Here is a 15789-nt window from a genome sequence, read left to right on the forward strand (position 1 = left end):
AAGATTATTAGAAGAGCTTGAGAAATGGTTGATCGATTCCTTCACGAGCTGGGGTATAATGCTACCACATCCTCTTCTTGCAAGAAGCAAAACCTTTCGTTCTGTTACTTAATGTATTTTCAGCATGCCGTTCTTCAGTGTCACAGTAATTAAGAGCGATCACAGCTGCTGAAAGATGAAGCACAGAACAAAAGATCAAGTGATGGTTTAAGCTGAAGTTAACTGAACCAGGAAAAGTAAGCTCAATGACATGAAGAAAAAGCTTGCTTTGTATCCTCCAGTCTTTTACAATTAGTAAAGCCAAACACACTTGTGTAACTTCTTCTACCTACAATGATGGATAACGTTCAGGTCACAACATGACATGTTTGGCAGCGAGGTTTTTTCCTGCAGGCTTGTTAAGAGCATCGCTCACATCGGGTCTTTACTGTAGCTGAGGTATGGTGTGCCCAGCAGTGCTTCCCTGTTAGTCAAGGTTCAAGCACGCTGCAAACAGCTAATGAAGTTAGTTGGGGTGGGGGGGACGAAGTTTGTTGAAAACACAGGCAGAGGACCAGTCTCCTCCAGTTGTGGTTGATATCTCCCAAAAAATAACATTTCAGAGGCCAATGGAGAGAGGAGCAATTACTGTCCAGCAAAATTACAATCTGAATGGGCTGCCATTTTCAGTGCTTCACTAGGACAGCCGTGATTGCTATAGAAACTTCTGAGAGCGAGACAGAAAGGTTTTCCAGCACTGGAAATTGCGAATGGAGAAGGTTAGACTGGGTGCAAAGCCCATTCAGTCAGACAGCTGCCAGTTGAGCCTCTTTGCCAAGTAGATTGTAGGAAATGCTGATTAAAATGTCCACTGAACGCACCAGGCAAATTAAATTTCAGTCACAGCCACCTGGCCAGTTTTGGTGGGAAGATGGCTCCGGTGCCTGGTGCACCTGGGCTCGCTCTCCCCCGGTGGCATCTCCTGGGGGCGCTTGCCCCCTGCTCCCAGGTATGGCAGTGATGCTGCAGCAGTGATGCTGTGGCCGTGGCAGTCTAAGGACGCAGCTGAGAGGAGGTTTGTGGGGAAAGGTGGTAGCGGCTGGTCTGATAAAAGAGGTCTGTGGGGGGAAAAAAAAACCAGACATCCTTGCAGGTGGGGGAGCGGTGTCCTTCCCCACTCCGGCTTTGCTGTCTCTCCCAGGGCACAAGCTCAGCAGATGGGGGCTGCTGCCACACTCACCTCCCTCTGACTGGTGTGGCTGGCACCCCCATTTTGTCCCCCGTGCCCCGCTCCCTGTGTTGATACAAAACAGGACTGCTCTCCTTAAACACATTGCCTGCCACCCCCTTCCCCTCCAAACAGCCCGTGATGGACAGATGAACCTCTCCCTTTGGTGCAGAACGGCTGGCGGTACAGCCAAAAGCCCACTGCAAACCGGGAGACAGGGCTAAGCCTGCGAGAGGTCTCGGTGCTCAGGGCTTCCCCCTCATCACCTCTCCAGCAGCTTGGACAAGCTCCTGAAATCCCCCCTGCAGCCCATCGGTCCCCAGCTCTGGTTGCACACCCAGGTGCATCTGCAACTCCAGTAATGTCTCTCCTTAAGAGGCTGCTCTTCCCTCCCTTCCACACCCCCACTCCCCGGTCCTTTCATCTATCATGGGGGAGGGTTTAATAACTTTCTGTGTTCATCACTGGCCTTGAAAAACAGCTTGTCACCCTTCTGGCAGCAGGCTGGCAGCGGTTATTCCAGTACCTCGCTCCCCACTGATCCCCTGAAGGACCGTTGGTATTATTAGGCTTTATCACCGCCATTGTTTCATTTCCTCCTCTCTCCTGTCTCTCCTTGGCCTCCTTTGATTTAACCCGGGCAGTCAGCCAGAGGAGTCTCAGGCAGGTAAGCTCAGACACATGTAATGCTCCGACAGAGTAACGTGGCCATTTCCCTTCTCCTCCACAAGTTGCATGCAGCTGGCGTGCCAGCTCGGGCAGCAAAGCCTTCAGTGCTGCGCCCCTTTACAACAGCTCCGCTTAGGACAGTTGCTTTTCCAGTCGTGCTTGGCTTTGAGACAAAACAATAAAACCTCTTTGTGAATCAGTGGGATTTCCTACCTACCTATACTGCAGTTTCCAAATAGACCAGTTCTGCACAGGCTGCACTTGGAAAAAAATATTTGCATTTAAGCACAAAAAAATTATATGGTCTGTATTAATAAGAGCAATGAGATTTGCCTTACAGTGGAAGGGTGAATGATGTGACAAGTCATGGCTTATCAAATCCATGTAATGTTTGCTGTATGGATTTTTTTTTTTTTTTTTCAGAAAAAAAATTATGCACTTTTGGTAGCAAATATAATTGGTATTTTGGTCTGATTGCAATTCTGTTAATTTACAATTTCTCAACACACAGTTCTTTAAAAGTCAGACTGACTTCATCCTCTGCTCTCAGAGCACCGGAAGACAGTGCTCAAGCACGAAGATATCTGCTCAAGCCAACGTCTGTCATTGTCTACTTAGGCTTTTTATATGCATTGGTTATTTGTTTTACTAATGGCTAACACCAGGCTGTTATAGGAGAGAGAAAGAGAAAGAGAGAGAGAGAGTGTGTGTGTGTGTGTGTGTATGTGTATGTACTACGGCACCTATGAACGGGTTTTGCAGTCCCTGTGGCCTGTAACTGCTCCCATAGCCATGAGTTAAGGCTTGGTTAATGGATGCCAATCTGTCAATTCTTGAACAATTTAGGAAATTAGTTATTGACATAATGGAGAAATTATCTGAGTGTATCTCAGCAACCCATACTTGAGGACACCTCCGTCTGCTAAAGTTGACCCTAATAATTAACAGCCTTACCCAGTGCCCCAGCGGTGCTTTATAAGGCACAAGGCTGAAGGTTAAATAGCTTCTGTGCATCAGATGTGCTCATTACACCAGTATGTCTATAATGGCTTTCCTGAAGCCACAGCAGTTTGTTAATTGATTGTTCTCATTTTACAGTCTTTCCAGGGGTCCCCTGTACCATTACAAAGCTGTGCCCTTGTCCTTGCCAGATCGCCTTTTTCTGGTCAGCCTGAGAACTAGCGTCCCCTCGCCGAACGGGGGCCCGTCCCTTTGCTTGCCCTTGGTCCGCCGTATGGTGCAGCTCGGGCACCCTCCGCTCCTCTTCCCCCAGCCCCACTCCTCCACCTCAGCTCTTCCTTCTGTGAAACTCAAAGGCTCGATAGCCAGCCGCCTCCTGTTTAACCATCCGCCACCACAGTTCAGCATCCAGGCAGCCCTGTGGTTCTCCTCTGTTTGGCCCAGGGTTTATTTAACTTAAAGTTTTCCAAAACGAGAAGGCGATGATAAATCAAAGGCTAAGTGTGACTTGGTGTGGAAGAGGAACAAGGTTTGCAAGGAGAGCCCGACCAACTGGTCAACCACCTGCTCCTCTGGTCAACTGCTACAGCTGGAAAGAAACCAGAAAAACTTTCTGGGCTGAGAACACCTTTGCCAGCTCATTTGGAGCTGAAGCCATTGAGCTGTTAATGCCACACGCTCCTGCCTATGTCCCGAGTGAGAAATGAGCTGCAAAAGCCTCAGCCCTTGGGTAGAAATCCTCCAACGTACTTGGGTATCTGGCTAGAGTGAACAGCAGGTCCCTACACAGGAGGAGCTGGGCTTTAGCACCTCCTGTCTTTTAAACAGGAAGATGATTGAATTCACCTGTCTTGCATATAACAGGGTAATCAGAGGCTAAAAGCAGGGGGCAGTGGGTTTCAGCAGAGCTTCCCATTTCTTGGCTTAAAACCAGACACAAGCTCCCTTCTTCCCATTGCCTTCACTCCACAGCTCTCCCACAGTCATGCAAGGGGGATTCACAAAGCCCTGTTGCACTACAGCTCTTGGGAAGATTTTACCATTTCACTTGGGCTGAGACGCTCCTGATGAAGGGAGAGGCTAGACACGCAGTCAGGATTTGTGGCTCCCTCTCCCCTAACTTTGGTGCGTTTACCACCAGTGGCAACAGACAAGTTCAATGCTGTATTTTAAGTGACTTGAGGCACCACTGTTCCATAATCCAGGCAAAATGGAGCACCCGGGCTAAGACAGGATAAGCAGTGAATTAGCATGAAAGGCTGACTCTGAGAAGCGAAAGCTAGTCCCTAATCCTGTTTTGTAGGAATACCTTTGTACTTGAGCGCATCATACGCCATCGTCTAGCTCCACCGTGCGTTGGGATCTCTCCTCTTGCCACAGGGGAAAGATTTTTTTTTTTCCCCCCTCACCCTTCCCCGTGCCAACGTGCAAGCACTAGCAATGCTCTCTCTTCAGCGGGGTGTTTCAGTAGTACCAAGCAGGCAATTTCACGTAAATCATGCTCGTTAGTTGCGCTGTTCGGTAGCACTTTCAATTGAAATGCGTTCCCTCATCTCCTTCGCTCGTCTTCTCCAGAGCATGCATACGCTGGTCTCGCCAATGGTAAAAAATGACCGAGCTGGGGCTACAAAATTCTAGATTGGCAAAGATATTTCGGGATATCTGTCCCTAGGATAATGGAAGGAGACATCTGGACGGCCCATGACCCCCACAAAGCCTGCAACTACTGGGGCTCTGAAAACACGTCCACTTGCTCTGTGGTCAGTTATTTCCCTGACGATAAGATGGACTGTGTGCCCCAGGACCGTGCCTCAGGCTTTCTCCCGCTGTTACTTTTAAAATATCTTTCAAATTTTAAAACTGCTTTGGAAAACTTACGGGAAAAAAAAAAAACCAACAAAACGCTGCATGAGCATATCGCGTCGTGCTCCGAGCTGTGACGACTGGCTCGAGGTGGCCTGCAAGGAAGGCGAAGCCCACAAGATGGCAGGACGGCATCACGGCACACGGGGCCCCAGCCCTGCCGCCGGCCAGGTAACAAGCTGCCACTGCAAAAGGTGGTGGCTTCTCCCGCAAAGGTAATTCTAAAAAGAAATGGATAAAATACGCCCACTTTCACCTTGCCGTCAGACTGAGAGCAAAGTCAAATAAATACACCTTACTCGCTTGGGTAGAGATCCCTTTCAGAAAGTGCGGGGAAAAAAATGGAGACCCCAAATACCCACGCTCCTGGCATGAAACAAAACGTTAGGTGCCTCTGCAGTGCCCTTTGGAAGCAGCTCTGGGGCACGCTGGACGGCTGGCTGGAGGCAGAAGCCACGCGTGTGATCGCACCGGGCGCTTTGGGGACACCCTGTATCCCGCGTCAGGCAGCGGTCAGGCAGGACGATCACAAAAAAGGGGGCAGAGGGATCGCATGGGGCTATGGGGAGGCTGTTGTACAGGGCAGTGCAGGGCAGGTGGGCAGCGAAGCCTCGTGCAGGACTGGGATGACTCGACCCTCACCAGGACACAGAAGATACATGTTTTTAATACACAACCCGTCAATTATTACTTGGTCTTGGTTTTGGGAAGCAAGGGCTTCCTTGGAAGTGGGGCTGCCTTATAGTCAGGTAAACATGGTATTTCACATCACTTGATCCTCTCCCAGCCTTCCCCCCACAGCCAGATTCTGCCTTGCAATGTCTCCAGCAAAATCCTCCCAGCCATACCACCACGCAGGATCCCTCAGTGTAAGGTACGAGGCGTGCATGCTCCTGAGTGAAGCAACAGACAGGTCCCCGAAAGCATTTGGAAAGCCCGGGGCTTCTGCATGGCTACCTTGTGACTTCTCAGGCAGGCATATCCCCGCCTGGATCGCTGTCTCCAGCCTATCACTTTTTAGCACGCGTTGGCACCACGTTGGCTTGGTGCTGGGAGGCCTTCTCCACCCGGGGGTGCAGAAGCTCTTCGGAGGAGTCATTGCTGCCTCTGCATGTGGGGACTTTTTGGCAAGCGGAGCTGGTGAGTAGTGCCATCCATGCCTGGGATTTTATTTAATTCTGGGGTGCTCATTGCGCATACAAGTGGCCTTATGAGAAAGGGAGAATCACCCAACTTCAGGTGCGGCTGTGAATTATCCAGCTTCAAGGGCAGCTGCGATGACAAGTTGCTCTCTGTATCTCAGTGAAGAAACCTCCTTAGTGCCACGTGTCTTCTCCTTCATCTGCTGGGATCCTGACATTGCCCTCAGAAAATGATGACACCTGGAACAGATTTGGAGCTGATACAGCCTCATTTCTTCCCCGATAGTACAAGCCAGTGCCCTTCCAGCTGGGGGGAGCCTGGCCTTTGAACAAGCCTGAAATCCGAATGCTCTGAAAATCAAAGCACTCATAGGATTTGGCTTACAGTGGACTCCTCAAAGAAAACCCCGTGACTATGCCTCTATAAAAAGAGATGTCCCTTGCTTGGGCTTGCTGCGGTAAGAGCTTCAGGAAGCTCCCCAGTCCTGTTCTGCCACCCCTTCATCACCACAGTCTCTCCACTCCTCCTCCTCCCACGTGGTTCAGTTTGCAGCAATCCTCTCCATTGCCATCCTGAGGAGAACGTGCAGGCTGTATCCTCCCCAAAACATGGGCAAAGAAGAGAGGAAGACGCCAAAGGAGATGGGTCAACCTCTGGTTAACACTTCACGTTTAGGGTTTTTTTTATTTTTAAATTATTTTTATTTTTTTAAATGTGAGAAGCTCTTGACTGCATGGGCTTCCCCGTATGACTTTCCCTTCCAGGCTCATATCCTCTGCTGGCTGGTGCAAACAGCTCCTTGTGCAGTCAGGTTCTGTTCTTTTGAGGCACCTGACTCCCCATATAGAGTGCAAGCACGCCACATGGCGTTCAGTGAGCCAGGCATTTGAATGCTCAGTGTTGTGGCCTATTTAAGTATGTTTTAGGCTGTATCTCTTAATCCTCAAGCTCCAAAAAAATGCTAAATTCAAGTGGAAAATATAGATGAACTTGCTATGCGTTGGTCCCTCTGTGGCTTGCCTAGAGGCAGAAATGATGTTGAGACTTTTTCAAGTCAAACTATTGTACAAACATGTCGAAGGGGGGCATTAAGAAGAGACTTTTACCATAAAACTTCACTCCTATAGAGAACCTGCTGGAACAGAAGCCTGGTAATATGTAGAAAAGCTGCCCCAGTGTTTGAAGAAACAAGAAAGATGATCAGTCCAGCTAGAGTGAAGACAAAAGAAGGGGAAAAAAAAAATATCAGCTCCAGTCAAGCATGCCAGGGCATAACCTTCTCTGCAGATCTCTCATAAGGGTCCAAGACCATGAAAGAACCTGCAATCAATGGGTGCTGAGGTCTACTGAAGGAGCAAGCAGGCCATTAATGTAACAAGTCAATGAACTTTGATGGAGTTGACTTTTCTGGAAAATTACCTGGATTGCCAGGGTAACCAAATCACAAAAAGACAAGGGACACAATCAACACACGGAAGGGTACAGATGTTTGCTGAGAACTTCTATGGGCATGACAAAATCAAATGAAACTGGATGTCCTAGAAAAGACTTTTCACTTTCATCATGTCTCTTGGCTGGATTCCACGGCATCGCAGAAACGTTTCTACAAGAATTGATTACTTCTCACATTCTGGGCCCTGGAGAGCTTCCCACGCCGCTCAGAATAGGTAGGTCTTTTTGAGTACAGGCGCAGAGGTGAGATCTAAGCCAGCTGGGCAAAGCCACCATCCTTCAATTACACATTACTATGCCTATGACTGAATCCTGCGATCAACAAGCTGAAAGGAAAGAGAGTAAAAGGGCTAGCCATTTATTTTACCCACACTTAGCAGCAGGATGTGCATGTAAAAGCAGATAAACTGGGGGGCTAAGTTTACTAATTAGCTTACTAATTAGTAAGCTAATCTGAGCCAGAGAGCAAAGGTAGATCTTTTCCTGACGCTGAGAAAAACCTTCATCTGGCTAGTGACTAAGCAAGTGGATCCAAGCTACAGAGCGAGTTCAAAAGCAACATCTCCCCAGAGTTTTGAAGAACTCATGGGTTCAGTTCAGCCTAAAACATGGGTCCTTCAGATCCAAAACTGACTGTTCCCCAAAGGCTGGGAACAGTCTGGATCAGCTCATGCCTGGGTCTGTTTTCAGCTGCAGTCTTTGCAAATAAGACCAGCCATTGCAGGACTTCACCTGGTGCCCCAACTAAGCCATTTCCATCTCTCCAGCCACAGTCTTATTCTTCTTATGCCCTCTGTACCTTCCTGGGCTGGAGCTTTTTGCTCATGCAGATACTTCTACTGCTTTCCAGAGGCATGTGGGCCTCTGGAAAACTGCATGGAAGACTGCTTACATTTCCTCAAAAAAAAAAAGATTTTAAAACATTTCTTATTCTTAAAAATTCCACCCCCCCCCCCCAAAAAAAAAAAAGCTCAGGGCTCCCACTTACTATTTGGAGATCTCGGTTCAAACCCCTGCTCTACCTCTAACTTCCCATGTTCCAGAGACTCCATGCACCAGGTTAATGGCTTGTGGGTGTTGATGACAACTGGATGACAACTGGTGGACAACTCCACCCTTTCATTTGCCTTGTTTCAGCTCTGACTTTGTACAAAATTACCCTCTGGAGCAAGGAGAAGCCAGCAGACTTGACTTAGGGCTTGAGAGAATAAAATTCTTGCACCATCCCAAGCAGATAGGGAGGAAGCGGGAAAGCACTGGGACTCTGGAAAAAGTTAACAGGGAATGAGAAATTCTTGATTTCTACCACCAACTGGTTTTCCAGGAGAGAAGTCGTGTTTTTAAAATGAGATTAGAGCACTTCTCTTCATCAGATTGCAGATATTTTGCAAAGATACCTTAGTGCATTCCTGTCAATAGCTACAGCATCTACGAATTTATACTTCTGGATGAAAGGCACTTTATCAAAAAGTTCCTGACAAGCTCTTATCTACACAGCACATTACTGGCATACCCATCCTGTGTGAAATCTCTGCAAAAAAGAGAAGGTTCATTTTGTCAAATTATGAGGAACAAATGGTCTCAGAATGAGTAAGAAGACGACTTCAAGATCTACTGCACCAGAGATTATCAACGCAGCACAGTGCACTGAGCCCAGTGGCAAAGGAAATACAAGGAAATGGGTACTAGGGAAACTAGGAGGCATGGAGAACAGGCAAGTCTAAAGCTCGAGATGAAATAACAACCACCAAAAAGGAAACTACTTATCTGAGCTATCACGTGGGCTGCTGAGCATCACGGATTTTTACTCAAGCTCTCCTCAGATGGAAGAGACCGACACCAATCCGTACAGAGCGCTTGTGGACTGGAGAAAGATCGGTCTTGCGACGGGTGTTGAGAATACATTAGTAAAGCCCCGAGCAGGTGAAAGACACAGCCCTTGCAGGAACAGAGGGCACATTAGCGTGCCAGCGACGGGGCTGTCATTTTGATTCTTCCCTTCCGCTTTCTGCTCTGCGCTGTTTTTCTCAGTCTCTCAGAGGTTAAGGACAGATGGGAACCATTAGATCTTTGCAGCTCCTTTGGGAACTGTTAGTCAGACCTCTTGTATATCACAGCCCTTCAAACCTCACCTGCTTACCTTGCCTGAGACTTGACTACAGCGTCACTCACGCTTTTAACTGCGGCTAGAGCACATCCATCAGAAACATGCCAGTCTTGGCTCGGACACATCTGGAAAACACGCCAACCGCCCTGACAGCTTGTTACAGTGATTAATCACCTTCATTCCAATAAATTTGTGGCCAGTTTTTTGTATGAATTTATCTGGTTTCAGCTTGCTGCTACACATTCCCATAATTTACTGAAGAGCCTTTCAGTACCTGATATTTTTCTCCCAAGGAAGTTCCTTTGCCATCATAATCAATTCCCTGCTCAGTCTTTTTTGATAAGCTAGAGAGAGTGAGTGCTTCACGTCTCCCATCGCAAAACATTTTCTTCAGGCTCTGAATCATTTTGTGTGGCTCTAATGTTCCGCCACCCATTTTTCAATATCAATTTAAAACGCGCAAGCCATCCCAGTGCCGGTCTCATGAATAGAGTACATGCTCATATTCAGTTGCTTGTCCCGTAGGACTCTGGGAAAAAAAATAATCTATTCAGAGTCTTAGGCAGAAGCAAGCCGGCTTCCTTCTGGCTGGCATTTGGAGCAACTGAAAAACAGCCATCAGTCACCTTCACTGGGGCTGCCATCTCAGCAGGTAAAGAGAAAGCATGACAAGGCTGTCTCCCTGCTTGTTCACTGTGACGTGATTCAACATTGGAAAGCAAGGCTGCCCCTGCACAGGGTACCGCTCTGAGCACAGATTGCCCCAGGCACACCCAGACCACATCCATAGGGATAAACTAGCCAACGGGCACAGAGCAGCCGCGTCCAGGCTGTTAAACCCTCTTACCCATGAAAGTGGAGTGGCTGCAGCCAGTCTTTTTATGCCCGTGCCTGGGAATTGTTTGGGAAAGCGCTAGCAGCCTGGGCCACACTGTGCCAGGGACCATTTTGCAGTCTTGCCGTGGACCCAGCTGAGCTCCAGTACCTGGGAGTGCTCCCCACCGCTGTCCCCTTTACCAAGAGAGATAAACACCGTCTTAACGCAGAACCAGCCTCCAACGAGGGAGAAGGATGAAGCGACTCCCTCGCTTTCTCCTTCCAAACCTTCTTTCCTGACAGGTCAGCAGGGCTTCAGATCAGAGGCGGCAACAGGCTGGGACATCCTTTTCCTGCCCAGTGGTGGTCTAAGGGCTCACACTGACACTGGCAAGGCAAGATTTCAGTCACAGCAGAGCCTCCAGCAGGCGCATCAGGCCTCTCAGTGCAGTCTCGTGCACCTCAGCAAGAGAAAGGACACAGGAAGAAAAAGCAAGAAATAAGGAAGAAAAGGCACTTTTGCATAAGCTCAGAAAGGAGGGCTTGTGTCTGAGGTCTTGCATCACTGCGCAGCCGGGACCAAACCCAGGCTGGCAGCCTCACGTGGGCTGATGCTTTAGCCCTGGGGAGTCCCTGAGCTGCCCGTCCTGCATCAAACATCCGCTCAGCACCGGCACCCCGAAGCTTCCTGACAGCAGGACTGTCCTGCTGTCACTTGTCAGAGTTGAAACAGCAGTCACCCAGGTATCCAACGCCAACAAAGCTGGTGGCACTTCACACCCGTTATAGGTAGATGAGGTGTCCAGGCTGAGCCTAAATGCCACTTTTCCTACCATTCCAGGGTTCTCAGATCAGGAGGTTGAGGGAAAAGTGATTTGGGGAAAAGATACCGCTGCTCCCCCCCCTGCAAAACAACAGAAGGGAATAAAAATACTTGCTGGCTAATATTTTATTAGATTTTGACTAGAACAATAGGAATTTCTCTTTTTCCACAGAATTTTCCCCTTTCTTATATTCTGTTAGTGGCAGAAAATGCTGAATCACAAACCTGGAGCTTTAAAAAAAAAAAAAAGAAAGAAAAAAAAAGAAGTATTTCATATGCAGAAGAAACATATCTTACATCATTTCATGCTTCCTGCTCTGCTCTCTGGTGCCACGTTCCTCATTTTCAGGCTGTTTTAAAGGTCAGCTTCACAGAACAAATCCTGACCTCAGACATGGGAAATATGCTGCCTCATCACTCCAGGATCTTTTCTCACATGATTAGTCCCAACATTCCTGCAAGTAGAACAGTCCCCATCAACACTGCCGCAGCCAAAAAAAAAAAAAAAAAAAAAAGGCAAGATATTTTTTCTTTCCATTCCCCGAGTTAATATTCACCACCATCACAGCCTCATTTCATAGGCTGGGGGCTACTTGAACAGTGTAATGCTATTGCCATCTATGGGCAAGTAATAGTCTTACCAGCCATACTTACAAGTTAAAAGTCAAAATATATACCTAAACTAACAACTACTCTCAGGAAAGTTTTAAAGGACTTTAAAGAGGATTTTATTTAAGATTTTCCAGCGGCTAAGCCATAGGATCTGGATAAAAGTTATTCACAGACAGCAATTACTTATCATGGTATTTGTCTTAATCCTAATTATGTATTCATTCAACTGGCTTCATTTTGCCTGAAGAATTTTATTTTGATGTTATAATTTGAGCAGGCGGGAGAGGTCACATTAAGGTGTCGATCCAGAAGCAGCATGCATACTCTATATATTTTAAACAAAAGATCTGAATTTATTTGAAATGACTGCTATTGGTTATCGAATGTTTAAAGAATGATGGAAGGCACAACAGTGATGAACAAGCTTCAGTGCTACAGGAAGGCTGAAGATTAATTTACTTGCTTAATAACTCTTCTAAAAATATAAGACTTCAACCTTAATAAAAGAACCAGTCAATTAATCTACTGGTTATAAATGACAAATATATACTGACAAAATAGTTTGATTGAAGTATAAAAGTTACTGCAAACTCTTTTTAGCTTGCTTATGCCTCTAAGAAAGAATCTGGCTCTTTTTCAGCAACCTAGTGGACCATGATCATATGAAAATTTTTTTGTCAGTATCTGCAAGAAATACAAAGCAAAACTGAAGCTCCCACTCACTGGGAGACTCTACAGATGACATTTAAAAGAAAGCACAACACCACAGCAAGATGAAAAATGGCTTTTCTGTTAAATTGTAACTAGCCAGACGGTTACACTGCTCTCAGGTTCATGATAAAGGCATAAAGATCGCCTCCTATGCCTGCAGAGCTCACTGCCAGGTGGCACGGACCACGCATGGTTAACTCGTCAGCCTTGGCCTCTTCTTGGTCCCTTCTGAACCAGTGAAAGGAAAATGCCCAGGCCCTGAGAGCAAAGATTGCCCCACGGCTTGTCACTCGCAAAAAAAAAAAAAAGCAGCTAAGGCATCAGACCCATCTCAGTGCCTTGCCAGAGGAAGGGCACTGTAAGACTGAACCTTGTAGAAGTCGTATGAGAAGAACCGAAGCACAAAGTCCTCTTCTAACGAAGCCGGAACGAAAATGTTTGGATAGGATTTCTGGAAGAAAGAGCCAGAGGTGTTTGTGAATAAGCACAAGAATAGGCACTTCCAGTGACCGCAGGAGTATAAACAAAAGCACTTTTGTGCACTCCCAGATTACTTGCTCTTATTTTCTCTCACAGTCACATGCTTATGTGGGCCTGCACTGTTTGAAAACATGATTCATTAAGACGCCTTAAATTGCAGCCGAGTACTGTACTATTAATACTGACTTTAACTTTCCTGTTACTTAGTATAATTTGTTTCATAACTGTATCTCTTACGTGACCAAATCCCCACTGAATCCTTTAAAAGTTTTTGTGGACATGTGCACTGTATTTCCAAAGCGTTTCAGATTTATGGGCTTCCCCCCACCTTGTCATTGTTTCATTGGTTCAGGGACATCCCCTTCTTCTCAGCAGATTGAAACACCCAGTCATCTGAAACAGATTTGGTGACCCTGTAGCATTAAATCATTCTTTGTGGTACTTTATTCCTACTCCAAAAGACTTTATGCATTAGCAGGTACATAAAATTGCACCAGAGACTGAATACATATTGAAAAGTAATAAATGGTTCCATATGGTCTTAATTCTTCAAAGCAGTGCACCACTGTTTTAAAGCAATACCGTTTAATTTTCCAATTAGGAAGATTTTTAACTGGCTCTTCTAACCCACAAATATGGGAACACTCTCACTTCAGATATTCTCCCCAGCTGAGAGATTTGGGTGCACCAACAATTTTCACAGTCAAACGGTGTCCTTGGTTAGCTAGCCAGCAAGGGTACAATTAGCCAAGGCAGTTAATTTCTTCCTTTTATTCAAAAAAGCTTGTGTCATCATTACTGTGAAGACACAGGCCACAAAGCCTCTGTGAGCAAACTGAATAGCATACGTTCCTCTTTAAGCTTCACATACTTGAACATCTGTCAGACCTCAGCTACAGTTCCTCCCCAGTTTTCCCCGTTTACTTCCAAGGAAAAAATCCATTTTGGTAGATGGATTATATATATAGGGTTATTATAATAACCCTACCTATATATATTTTAAGCTTAACATGCCTATTATGAAGAGTAGCTACTGTATTTAGAAACAGCAGGCTCTTCAGCAGATCAGTTCTCAGCGTGTATTCAATTACGTGTGCTCACTTAAGTGGTACCCCCAAAAAATAATTAAAAAAATAAAATCAGGTCTCACTCTCACCGTCATTGGTTCTCCACAGGTAAAACAGCAGTGAACGACTTAAGATGCACACCTTTAACACAGCGGTTTGCTAGACTGACGGTAGTGATTTTGCAGGGCAGGCAAGGGTGCGTACGAATGGAAGAATTCAACTTTTCAGATTCCAGGAGGAGCTTGCAGGGCAGTTAGCTATAATTGCATGCCCCGAGCACGTTTCAGTGACCTTCACATGAGCTGCAAGGAATGTAAGGCCTTTAATACCAGAAGCAGGACCGGGGCAGAACTGAGGCATTAAAGTTCAGAACTGCCCTCCCAAAAGCTCCTGCTCAACCAATGCCTAATCCTGGAGGCTCCGGAGTCCTATTTTTAGGCCGTCAGCATCCCAAGATACAGGGCATTCTGCTTTTCACATACCCAGAACCACCCCATGTTGGGCAGCTCCGTGCCTCTCTTCCCCCGAGCCCAGCGCTGGAATTCGGAACTCAGACACGTCTCCATGCAAGACAAGACCCGAGGCCCCGGCTGCGCAGCCTGCTCAGAGCACATCCAACACATACCAGCAGGCTCCAGCTCCTTACAGCACGGTGCTACGATCGCTCTTCCAAGACGGGACAGCAGGTAGGAGGTGCCCATCGCTATCCCACCGCTCACTGCAGCGTGCCTCAGGCACTCAGGAAATGTGACCCCCTTCCCATTCCTCCGACTTGGTGCAGCTCCTGAGTCAGCAGCCGTCCAGTTCCTCCAGGGTAGGAGAGAGAGAACCAGCTGCAAATGCTTATCATCGACTTCCCCACCATGTGCTGAGCCGCTGACTGCTTTTGCTTAACACTTCACCAGCTCCTTTGAACCCTTTCTCAACTCCCCAGGGGGGGACTTCCTTCCCCCTGTGTGCCTTGCGGTGCCCCCACACCAGGACACTCAAGGCCAAAGTCTCCCTACTTCTGCACGATGGGGTTCAGATGCCTCCCTCTGACCTTCCTGGAGAGCATCTACCCTGAAGTTACCCGGGAGGTAAGCTAGCCTGTAGAGTGTATACCGGGAGGTAGGCTAGCCTAACAAGCACTCCATTTTCAACCAGCCTGTTGAACCCGTACTGCTGCCTGGGGGAGAGGGTGGGGATTCAGGATTCATGGGAGCAATCAAGAAGAGGCCATGACCTAGCAGTAACGACATTGCCATGGGCAAGGGAGGGAAACAGCCTTGGATTTGAGTCCCCTTTTCCAAGTCTGCTCTACATACTTTACATCCAACGTTTGTCAGAGGACAAAACACAAAGTTCTGGGAAAAGGACCGTGAGCCACATGCTCTGATCACTGGAGATATCGAGTAACAAGAGGGAGAGAGGTGCTTGGACTTCTTCCCCCAGGGGCCACATACAGGAGGAAAACAATCCTTTGAAGGAACAGAAACAGGGCATATGTAGGCACCAGCGCTCAAAAGCAGAGGCCAGGCTGCGAGTCTCAGCAAAGGGAAATCCTTTCCTGCAACCTTCATTCGCTTCACCTGATCCCTGATTAAAGCCTCTGCTATACAAGAGTGCCTTGTGTTGGCAGATAGAGGGAGGCAGGACTGCGAAAGGTGGTTATTTTAAGGCTGTGGTGTGTGAACACCACTATAACAAAGCAAGGATCGAGGCTACATCTCTCTGCGCAGCACCGCGTAGACAGGACAGCCACCTCGGGGACATTTTTTGTCCCACGAAGACAACCAACGATGCCACAGTTTCAAAGGTGTAGCTTTCAGGTCTCCCTGTCGGCGCCCTACCTCTAGACACTTCACACACTGGATCCCGCTGCCAGACACGTACCCAG

Source organism: Pygoscelis adeliae, unplaced genomic scaffold (genome assembly GCF_000699105.1).
Source record: "Pygoscelis adeliae isolate BGI_AS28 unplaced genomic scaffold, ASM69910v1 Scaffold206, whole genome shotgun sequence".
In the NCBI taxonomy this organism is placed as follows: domain Eukaryota; kingdom Metazoa; phylum Chordata; class Aves; order Sphenisciformes; family Spheniscidae; genus Pygoscelis; species Pygoscelis adeliae.